Here is a 12248-nt window from a genome sequence, read left to right on the forward strand (position 1 = left end):
ACTCTGTGCGACCCCATAGACGGCAGCCCACCAGGCTCCCCCGTCCCTGGGATTCTCCAGGCAAGAACACCGGAGTGGGTTGCCATTTCCTTCTCCAATACATGAAAGAGAAAAGTGAAAGTAAAGCTGCTCAGTCCTGTCCGACTCTTAGTGACCCCATGGACTGCAGCCTACCAGGCTCCTCCATCCATGGGATTTTTCCCGGCAAGAGTACTGGAGTAGGTTGCCATTGCCGTCTCCATTATCTTCACAGTACTTTATAAATACTTCAGTTCTCTTCAGATTATATGTTTCCACCAATCCCTGTTTTATTATCCTTGGTTCTGTTTATATTTAATATATCTCTGCTGTTGTAGGCATTTAATTTCCAACCCATCATCATAAACAAGCCTACATGTGCCTTAGACATAGAGGATTTTTAACTATTTTTTTGAATTTGTATGCTTTACTGTAGATCTATTTCTGAGCTTCAGTATCTTACTATTAAATCTGTAAAAATAAGTTATTTTGCATAATTCTGCTTTCAGTTACCATGATAACCAATCACAAATAGATGATGGCATAAGTATGAAAAGAACGATAAGCCAACCTTCCATTCATTTGTATTATAGAAATTTGCCTTAAAACCAACTCCCATTTCCCCAAGTTTTCACTATATCAGATCTCAAGATCAATAGTTCATTAAGTAGTTTGACAAAATGAAATTGTTCAAGAAGACCTGCATGGAAATGATAATTGGATCTCTCCAGGTCTCCACTGAAAAATCAACTAACATAAGTGGCAAACAAAAGGAATACTCCAGGGACAACTGGAAGCCCATTTTTTCTAGATAAGAATAGCTGTGGATTCTAGGGAGAAAAATAGTTGCAGACAGACTAAGCCATCACAAGGTAATTAGCAATGTTGTAGTGCCTGTGTCATTCTAAGAGACAAAAATACATCCAAAAAAAAAGGCTAGTTCTACAAACAGAGCCCATGCCACAAACCAAAGGGAAAACTTCCCATGTTCAAAATGTGAAAAGTATTTCTGGCCAAAACATTGGACTTTTAGAATACACCCACATACGTATATAGCAACACCGCTAGTAGCTGTGCCCCACTTCCCCAAATAAATCCACATGCAAACATACACACACGCAACACACAAACACAGAGCACATTGTTTGGTTTACTAGGAGTCAGTTGACTCCTAGCTGCAAAGATGAAGGGCCATGGTAAATGAACCTGACTGTTTTAAAAGGAATTTGAGAATTCTGGGAAGACAGAAGTAATAATGAAAGCAAAGATTTTAAGATTTTCCAAATTTCCACATAAAAACAGAAATTAGATTGCGAAATCAAAACACCATGAGACATATAACAAAATTAGTTGGCAAAACATCCTTTGTACCCTAAGATATGAGTTGGGGGAAATCATCAACTACATGACTTTTACTATGTCAGAATAAAATGTGAGAAAAAGCAAAGGAATACAACAGGGTATTTGATGCATCTGAGAAGAGGAGAGCTTCAAAACAGCCAGCAGTGAAATATAGATCAATCTGAGGATACCTTGTAAAACTGGTACGAGTTTTGTTTTGCCCCCTCCAATAAAAGTTACAAACCAAGCCTGTCTCCCAAGGGAGGACTCCACATTCTTAGGAGTAAAATCAAAATTAAGTCAGAAACAACAAAGACATTCTGAAAGAAGGTCTGGATAAAAAGGAGAAGAAAACAAGTTCAAAAGCTCAAGAAGCAGATGGCCATATTTTTAACACATGAAAACAATAAAAGAGAGAACTCTGTGTAGTTAGAAAAGCTATTTAAACCAAGCTGTCTTCCTAAATAAAGTTCAGGAAAAATAATTTTGCATAAAAAATAGAAAAACAAAATCATCACAGCCAAATCTGTATGAAGATATTATATGAAAAAATAATAATAGGGGATAGAATAGCATTTCTACAGATAAAAGGAGATTGCCAGAAATACATGTCCAGAAAACATGCCAAAACTATAATCTACTATTTCAACAGAACATTAAGAAAATAACACTAGACATAAATAATTAAAAGGAAACAACTAATGACATTAAATAGCAACATAAATGATTTAGTAAAACTTGGAAATAATTTCAAGAAGAAATTAGAAATTAAAGAAATGTTAGAAAACTATATGGGACACAAGGGTGAACAAACACAACAGATAATTCCTTAAGAAGAGTAGTTGATGAGAAGGAGGAAAATTTTTTTAAATAAAAAATTTAAAAGTTTCAGAAGTGATAAATATTATAGATAGGCAAGGAAGGTCCAACATATGGATAGTAGGAATTCCTGATGAAGAAAAAACCCAAAAACTATAAATAAAGAAAACAAATAAAAAGTGATTTGAAAGTGATACAGGAAGATACTAAAAAATTAACCAACATTGAGACATATTCTAGTAAAATTGATGGAATATAAAGAAAAAGAAAAAATTTTAGAACATCTAGGCAAAAAGAACATGAACCTTGTAAGTAAAAGAAAAGTAATTCATCATTCTGATAATGACCGCAACACTTCATATCAGAAAAATTACAATAACATATTTAAAGTACTGAAGGAAAGAAAATGTGAGCCAAAGAATTTTTATCCTTCAAAACTGATACTGAAGAAGAACGTGAAAGTGAAGTCCCTCAGTGGTGTCCTACTCTTTGCAACCCCATGGACTGTAGCCCACCAGGCTCCTTCATCCATGGGATTCTCCAGGCAAGAGTACTGGAGTGGGGTGCCATTGCCTTCTCCAGGGGCTCTTCCTGACCCAGGGATCTGAACCCAGGTCTCCCACATTGCCGGCAGACGCTTTAAGCTCTCAGCCACCAACAGTACACTTCTTCTTTCTTCTGAGGAAGAAAGGACACAGACAAATTATTAAAACCATATAAGATCTCAGGGCATATTATTCTTATGAACCCTTTCTAAAGAGCCTACTAGACAAGAAGCTCGAAAAGCAAAAATGTCTGAGAAATGTTAACATTAAGGACTGGTGGTGGCCATTAAATATAGCTTATCTTTAGAAGAAAGACTAAAGATGAAAGAGGAGGAAGTACAGTATACAGCAGCCATATACTCTGACAGTGTAGAGTGCAACCATAAAGGTTTGGGGAGAGAATAAAAGTAGCATATGACACACACCCACTGACACATACACACGTGCGCACACACACGCACACACACAACTACTTTTGTGGTGGTAGGGTCTTCCCCACTAGTGGTAAAGAACCCACCTGCCAATGTAGGAGACGTAAGAGACTCAGGTTCAATCCCTGAGTCAGGAAGATTCTCTAAAGGAGGACACAGTAACCCACTCTAGTGTTCTTGCCTGGATAATCCCCTGGACAGAGAAGACTGGCAGGCTACAGTCCATAGCATCACAGAGTCCGAAACAACTGAAGCAACTGAGCATGCACGCATGCACACACACATGCACGCTCTCATTGGTTGAAGTGGTGATGGTATTGTTATTCTGAGACTATGGAGTGTATAATGCCGGTTAAAGAAAATTAACCACTATAGACATTCTGATACTATCCTTAGCAGTGGTGAATACTGGGATTCTTAGTGAGAAAGTCAGAAAATACAGATTTAATATAAAACTGGTTAAGTTCCTATGGCTGTTTCATGTTGATGCTTGGTAGAAACCAATGCAATAATGTAAAGCAATTATCCTTCAATTAAATTTTTTTAAGTGGTTAAGTTAGATTCTGTAGCCCTGAATTTGGATTAGAAATATCAGCATAAACTTATGATGCATTTTATCTTTTAAAACATACACACAAGGCTTCCCTGGTGGCTCAGTGATAAAGAATCTGCCTGCCAATGCAGGAGACATGGGTTCGATCCCTGATCCAGGAAGATGCCACATGCTGCAGAGCAACTAAGCCCACTGTGCTCTGTGGGCTGAGCCTGTGCTCTGAATAATTGAGCCTGTGCTCTGAAGTCCAGGAGCCACCACTATGAGCCTACATACCACAACTACCGAAGCACATATACCCTAGAGCCCGTGTTTCACAAGAGAAACCACTGCAATAAGAAGACTGTGCACTGCAGCTAGAAAGTATCCCCCTCACCACAACTAGGGAAAAGCCCATGCAACAGTGAAGACCTGGCACAGCCAAAAATAAATGAATCAATAAAATCATTTTTAAAAAACACACACAATTATATATATATATGTATATATACATATATATTTTGCTACATCTGCTCACTGGATAAACTACAATGACAACCCAAAAACAATGAGCATCCCTAGGCCCAAATTGTACCCTTGTAATGTTACTTTCCACTAAAACAACCAGAGCTTCTTGGAGAATAGCTGATTCCAGGACTGGAGTGAGAAATGTGTAAGTTAAAAACAATTATGCAGGGAATACCTTTATATATTAGATAATAATGAAGTTCACAAGGACGATTAAGAACATATTGAAAGGATTCAAGAGACAAACTGAAAAGACTCCTACTAAAGATGAGGCAATTTGAGCTTCTTAGGACAATAAAAATCACAGTGTATTAAGCCTATCATCTATACTTAAATTCATTACCTCATTATGACAATTAAAGAAAAAAACCCAATTGGTCATCTGATGATCATAAGGAATCTATTCATTATACACTAAACGTAATATTTGCCAAGGCTTTGACTGTGTGGATCACAATAAACTGTGGAAAATTCTTCAAGAGATGGGAATACCAGACTACCTGACCTGCCTCTTGAGAAACCTGTATGCAGGTCAGGAAGCAACAGTTAGAACTGGACATGGAACAACAGACTGGTTCCAAATAGGAAAAGGAGTACGTCAAGGCTGTATATTGTCACCCTACTTATTTAACTTCTATGCAGAGTACATCATGAGAAACGATGGGCTGGAGGAAACACAAGCTGGAAACAAGATTGCCGGGAGAAATATCAATAACCTCAGATATGCAGATGACACCACCCTTATGGCAGAAAGTGAAGAAGAACTAAAGAGCCTCTTGATGAAAGTGAAAGAGGAGACTGAAAAGCTCGGCTTAAAGCTCAACATTCAGAAAACTAAGATCATGGCATCTGGTCCCATCACTTCATGGCAAATAGATGGGGAAATAGTGGAAACAGTGGCTGACTTTATTTTTGGGGGCTCCAAAATCACTGCAGATGGGTATTGCAGCCATGAAATTAAAAGACGCTTATTCCTTGGAAGTAAAGTTATGACCAACCTAGACAGCATATTAAAAAGCAGAGACATTACTTTGTCAACAAAGGTCTGTCTAGTCAAGGCTATGTTTTTTCCAGTAGTCATGTATAGATGTGAGAGTTGGAGTATAAGGAAAGCTGAGTGCCTAAGAATTGATGCTTTTGAACTATGGTGTTGGAGAAGACGCTTGAGAGTCCCTTGGACTGCAAGGAGATCCAACCAGTCCATCCTAAAGGAGATCAGTCCTGGGTGTTCATTGGAAGGTCTGATGTTGAAGCTGAAACTCCAATACTTTGGCCACCTGATGCAAAGAGCTGACTCATTTGAAAAGACCCTGATGCTGGGAAAGATTGAGGGCAGGAGGAGAAGGGGATGACAGAGGATAAGATGGTTGGATGGCATCACCAATTCATTGGACATGGATTTGGGTGGACTCCGGGAGTTGGTGATGGACAGGGAGGCCTGGCGTGCTGCAGTTCGTGGGGTCACAAAGAGTTGGACACGACTGAGTGACTGAACTGAACTGAATGTTTCCATGATGACTTCTGTGTCATATCCTTGTTCTCCATAACCAACGGTGCCTCAAAAGAGATTGGTCCAATCTGTACCAACCCCAGACATAATCCATTGCCTTCTCCGAGACATAATCCATAGATGACTTTTAAAAGACATTAATCTCTTCATAGTATTCATCACATGATAATCAATTTAAAACAATTTCATATTCTTTTAAAATAATTTTTGTAATTTTCCAAATTTCCAGAAATGAACATGCAATATTTATAATCAGAAAAAGAGTTTAAAAACAAATCTTTTAACTCCTCAATAAAAAAAAAAGTAGCAAAGGATATGCCAAAGTGTTCAAGTTTTTCATAATTTCAAATTTAGATAAACAGCTCACAATATATAAATGGATGACTAAATATCCTATGATAAACCATAATGGAAAAGAATATAAAAAAGAATGTATGTATATGTATAAGTCAATCACTTTGCTGTACAACAGGAATTAATATATTATAGTAAATCAAGTATACTTCTGTTAAAAAAAAACAGATAACTAAGCCATTCAAGTCACTATTCCTTAATTTTCCAAGTGCCTAGGAGCATGTGCAACATACATAGAGACTCTACAGAATTCATGTTTTCATGTAAATTCAATGTATATTCTTACCTTATTTTCCAATTCCATAAATAAATTCATGGAAGATTTTTTCTTCTATAAATTTACAATAGCTATTTTTTATCTCATGAATCATACTGATTATATATAGACTGTTGCTAAGACTAAAAATAAGGTAAACATAAAATATTTTCTTAAAATACTGTCAGATTCCAAATCTAAATACAGGATACAAAGCAATAGACGTAGAGACTCTCTTCTACATTGTTGTTGTTCAGTTGCTAGACTTTTTGTGTCCAACTCTTCGTGACCCCAAGGACTACAGCATGCCAGACTTCCCTGTCCTTCCTTCTCTAGCTCCCAGAGTTTACTCAAACTCATGTCCATTGAGTCAGTGATGCCATCCAACCATCTTATCATCTGTCATCCCCTTCTCCTCCTGCCCTCAATCTTTCCCAACATCAGGGTCTTTTCCAATGAGTCAGCTCTGCATCAGGTGGCAAAAGTATTGGAGCTTCAGCTTCAGCATCAGTCCTTCCAATGACTATTTGGGGTTGATTTCCTTGGATTGACTGGTTTGATCTCCTTTGATATTTAAAAGACAAAGAAAAATTAGTAAGAAATATGGAATATCATCTACTAATTAGAATTTATGTCTCAAGAAGGTAAAATAAATTATCACTTGCATTAGGTTAACAAATTCTAACACAATCTTTGTCAGCACTTTTAATAGTGTACTTTAGATAAGCATAATGACATTAGAAAACTGTCTGGCAGAATCTGCTAAACCTAAACATTTTACATAGAAAACTTTTACTCCTAGGTATAGATCCAAAGAATGAGCAATACACGCATGCAAAATTCTGAAAGCAGTTTTATCCATCCCCAAAGCTGAAAACGATCCAAACACGAGAATGGGTAGAATATAGAATATTCATGCAATAGACTAGTATATATCAATAAAAAAGAACTGCTGATATTATATTAAATGAAAGAGGCCAATACATACAAATCACATACACTGCATGTTTCTACTTACAATGACAATGAATAATAGGCAAAACTAATCAACAGTGATGGATTTCAGAATAGTGGTCATTTTGGAGGTGGGAGCATAAGAAAACTTCACATACATTTTTTATATGTACATGATATCTCAATTGAAAAATTTTAAAATAAGTAAATGGATTTAGGCAATTTTTTTAAAAGAATGCTACCAAGACATTAAAAGGGATTACCTGGGGGTTATTTTTTCCATCTTCATAATATTTTAGACTTTCCAAATTGTCTACAAAAAACAGTCATCACTATATTGTAGGGGGGAAAGCCTTCCTTTTAATATTTTAGATAATGAGCTCCTGAAAGATAATGTATAGTGCATATAACAAGCCTAGTGTAACAAAACTACTACAGCCCCTTTGATATGAATGGGAGATGAAATTGAGAAATTAGTGGAGATAGAAACTCAAAGCTAGAATTATTTGTGAGCATTTCTCAAACTGCACAATGATCTTAGGGAGACACTGGATTTCCCTTTCAACATCAGATGTACTCATGCCAACTTTTATTTAAATCTCAGAGGACAGATTGATCTTTTCCAGCATTTTTTATTAGGTTATCAGTAGGCTCTTTCATTGAAACATAATTCCAAAATGAAGCTAACTATTAGAAACCATGAAACTATATATTTGACGTATACTCAATGGGACTTGATAAATACCATTTAATTAGAGTGCACAACAAGCTCTTAAGGTGTCTAAAGTCCCTTGTGGAAAATAACTTCTCATTCTGTAAGTTCTACTTCAGCAATAAGGTTTATCAACGCTTTATTATGTGTGGTACATTTCAACAGGATACAGACAAACAAATGGATAGCAAATACTATTTTATGAAAAACAATAATTTTCCTTTATCTAGTTAAAAAAAAACAACAAAACAAAAGCTAGAGATGACCAGCTAATAAAGCATCCAGGGACAGGGCAGAAGGGGCTAAGAGAAGAGAGGATGAGGTAATACTTTCAGTCATGTTTACTCATGTGTGAATAAATGCAAATTGCAAACTAAACCCAGCTGTCTGATTTTTAAAAAGTAGTTGCTATGTACAGACTCATTTTCATACTCATTTTCATTTTCAACCAGGCTTCATGAACATCACTTATGGTATCTTGGGTCTTCTCCCTGAAAAGGCTGGGCTATAAATAAATACTATAGTGATTATATTTTAGCCCTAAATATAATAAACACCAAGAGAATAATAATAGACCCATGAATCTAATTGGTTTAAGAATATCTTATATTTATTATCTTATATTTTCAAGTGACGTCCAGTCAATCATCATGTTTATAAAAATAATACATAAAGCACAGAAAGTATCCAAATCTGACTGCTGATATGATGGGTGCTATACAAAGAAGTTATAACAAAATTTAGGAAATACAGATAGATTTAAAACAAACCATATGAAATCCAAGAATCAGTGTATGTTAGTCATGTCCAGCTCTTTACGTCCCCATGGACTGTAGCCCATCAGGCTCTTCTGTCCGTGGGATTCTCTAGGCAAGAGTAAAAGAATGAGTTGCCAGTTCCTTCTACAGGGGTTCTTCCTGACCCAGGAATCAAACCAGGGTCCCCCACACTGCAGGCACATTCTTTACCATCTGTAGAGCTATTTAAATTGGGAAATTGAGGTCAAAATTTAAATTTATACTTCTGCATTCACTGCTAACAATATCAATTATTTTTAAATCCAATGTATATTGATTTATTCTAGGTTTGTGATTGAAATCCTCTAATACTGAAACCCTTAGCATTAAAAAAAAAAAAAAAAAAGACAAACTATTTTAGTTTTACTCTTTTTACAAATGTTCTTTTATATCATTCCAGAGGGATTTTTGTTTTGTTTTTAATAAGAATAGATTCAACTCCTTATTTTTCTTCTCAATCTGAATTCTCTCTACCTAAATTCATTCTGATCTGTGGTCAGTATCTGTTGTATCCTCTCTAGTGAGCTATTATAGAGTGCTGAAAATCACATTAAAAGCAGGGACTTGGGAAATATTTTCTACATGACTGAGTTTGTTGTTGTTGTTTGTTTTGTATTTTACTTATTTGCTGATTTTTAACCTTTACCCATAATTTGAGCTGATGAATCTCAGTGTGAAATTTATTTCATGTCTTGATAGTTTGTACCTCAAGGCATTTCCATGTTTACATTAAGGAGCTCTGAAAAGTTTGAGGCAATTCTCAGAATTCCCTTTGCGTAGACATCTTGATAGAGGGATGTGGAGAGAGAAGGGAGGTGTGTGGACCATGAGCCAAACACTAAAATTCCCTAGATGTGGGGAGGGAGTTGTGGGTTTTATAAGGTGGCCTCTGGTGAAAGTGTTAGTCACTCAGTCATATTCAACTCTTTGTGACCCCATGAACTGTGATCCACCAGGCTCCTCTGTCCATGGAATTCTCCAGGCAAGAATACTGGAGTGGGTAGCCATTCTCTTCTCCAGGGGATCTTCCCGACCCAGAGCGATACCTTTTAAAGAAGACAGGAGCTTTGCTCAAGCTGCAGAGATGCCAATTCATGTATCTGCCTTAGTGAACAGTGAAAGAAAGTGGGGAAAGCAACTAAAATGGTTTCCTGAGAATATTATACACATTCTCAGTTCACTCATACAGTTTCTGATGGCTTTCATTCTTTTGGGTTTGAGTCTTTGTCAATTTTCTAACAATCTTTTCGTCATAGTCTTTCTGCTGCTCTGTTTAAAACATGATTGTCCAGTGACTTTCTTCCTATACACAGGTTGCTCAGCTCTCTGGAGTACCCAGAGGATCCCACAATGAGAAAACACCCATCAGTCTTTCAAGCCAGAATCCAAACATCTCTGCCTATGGGACTTTTCTGCTAGAGGTATGTAGAATAGCCAATGGAAATATAAAGAACTTTAAAAGAATAATGTGGTATCTTAATGGCCCCTTAAGGGCTTAATACGGAGCCTCTTGAGAGCTGGCCTTGGGGAGTGATGCTGAAAGTCTAATGTGCCCATTAGTCACTGAGGGAAACCATAAGCCTTTTAAGACATTTGGGATTGAGATCCTTTAAAATTAAACCTTTTAGAATTTAAAGGGATTCCAGGGATACAGGGGTCAAGAGCTGCTGACAATCTCTGGCAGTCTTATTCACGAGAAGGAAGACCTGCCCAGAGGTGCTGTTGCTGGTTAGGATCTGTGACAATATGGGTGGCCACTGGAAGGTACAGCTATGGAAATTCATGCTGACCACTGTTGGAAGTAGTGGCCAAGAAGTGGTCATGGCCAAGAACAACAGCCAAGAGGCTCCCCTGGGAGATGTTGACTGGAGGCACCGTTGGGTGTATTTAATAGAGAGCTAGGTCTGGGGATCATCTACTTGAAGATTTTTTTGAAGGAGGTGGTTGTTTGTTTTGTATAAACATGGTTTGGTGAATCATCCTTGATGTTAGGAAAAAAAGAGAAATACTATTGGTTTTATTATGCTTCTCACTAAGAGAACATCACAATTTCCCTCAAAATCAGCTTTTCCATGTGACTCTGCATTTCTATTAATAGCACTATTAATCTACTTGTTACCCACATGGGAACTCTCCATTGTCATGGAATCCTCCACTTTCTTCTTACCCACCCTCAAATATTTTAACTTCAACTTAGAGATTCATTTACAGAGAAAGTAGCCCCAAACCCAGTCCTAAGGGGAGTCCCATGCTTTTGTGATTCATCTCCAGGACCTCTATGTATATTGGAGGAAAATTGCCTCTTGCTTCAAGCAGGGGAAAGGCAAAAGTGACCATTTAAACCTGTGGTGGATTAATTTTGATATTTGGCAAAACTAATACAATTATGTAAAGTTTAAAAATAAAATTAAATTAAATAAAAAAAAATAAAAATATACCAGAGCACTCCATTCTTAACAAGGCCAAGCCCAAGAAGAAGTTATTTTACTAGAGCCTAACCTATTGGGGTTTTGTTAGAGCCTAATGGCACCCCACTCCAGTACTGTTGCCTGGAAAATCCCATGGAGGGAGGAGCCTGGTGGGCTGTAGTCCATGGGGTCACTAAGAGTCAGACACAACTGAGCGACTTCACTTTCACTTTTCACTTTCCTGCATTAGAGAAGGAAATGGCAACCCACTCCAGTGTTCTTGCCTGGAGAATCCCAGGGATGGGGGAGCCTGGTGGGCTGCCATCTATGGGGTCGCACAGAGTCGGACACAACTGAAGTGACTTAGCAGCAACCTGTCTGGAGGGTTTCCTAGGTGGTGCTAGTGGTAAAGAATCCTCCTGCCAATGCAGGAGAAGAAAGAGATGCTGGTTCAATCTCTGGGTGAGGAAGATCCCTTGGAGCAGGAAATGGCAACCTGCTCCAGTATGCTTGCCTGCAAAATCCGAAGGACAGAGGAGCCTGATGGGCTATAGTCCATGGGGCCACAGAAAGTCAGACATGACTGAGTGACTGAGAACAGCCTGTCTGGAGGAACGAAAATATTTAATTTCAGCTCCCTCTAGCTATATGGTCACACTAAAGATGGGGACACTGAGAAGTATTGCTGATGTTCACAGGGATACAAGTTCACCAAAAGATTGAGGGAGGAATTAGGATCTCTTTTGCTATTATTAAAGTACTGCCCATCAAGTGCTTCTCTGGTGTTTCAGATGGTAAAGAATCTTCCTACAATGCAGAAGACCCAGGTTCAATTTCTGGGTTGAGTAGATCCCCTGGAGAAGAGAATGGCCTCCCACTCCAGTATTCTTGCCTGGAGAATTTCATGGACAGAAGAGCCTGGTGGGCTACAGTCCAGGGGATCACAAAGAGTCAGACACAACTGAGTGACTAATACACTTTCACCTATGAAGTAATACAGTGTTATATGAAAACAGACTTGAATTATTTTAAATGTATAGTGT

The sequence above is a fragment of the Bubalus bubalis genome, chromosome 10, assembly GCF_019923935.1.
Source record: "Bubalus bubalis isolate 160015118507 breed Murrah chromosome 10, NDDB_SH_1, whole genome shotgun sequence".
Lineage (NCBI taxonomy): Eukaryota > Metazoa > Chordata > Mammalia > Artiodactyla > Bovidae > Bubalus > Bubalus bubalis.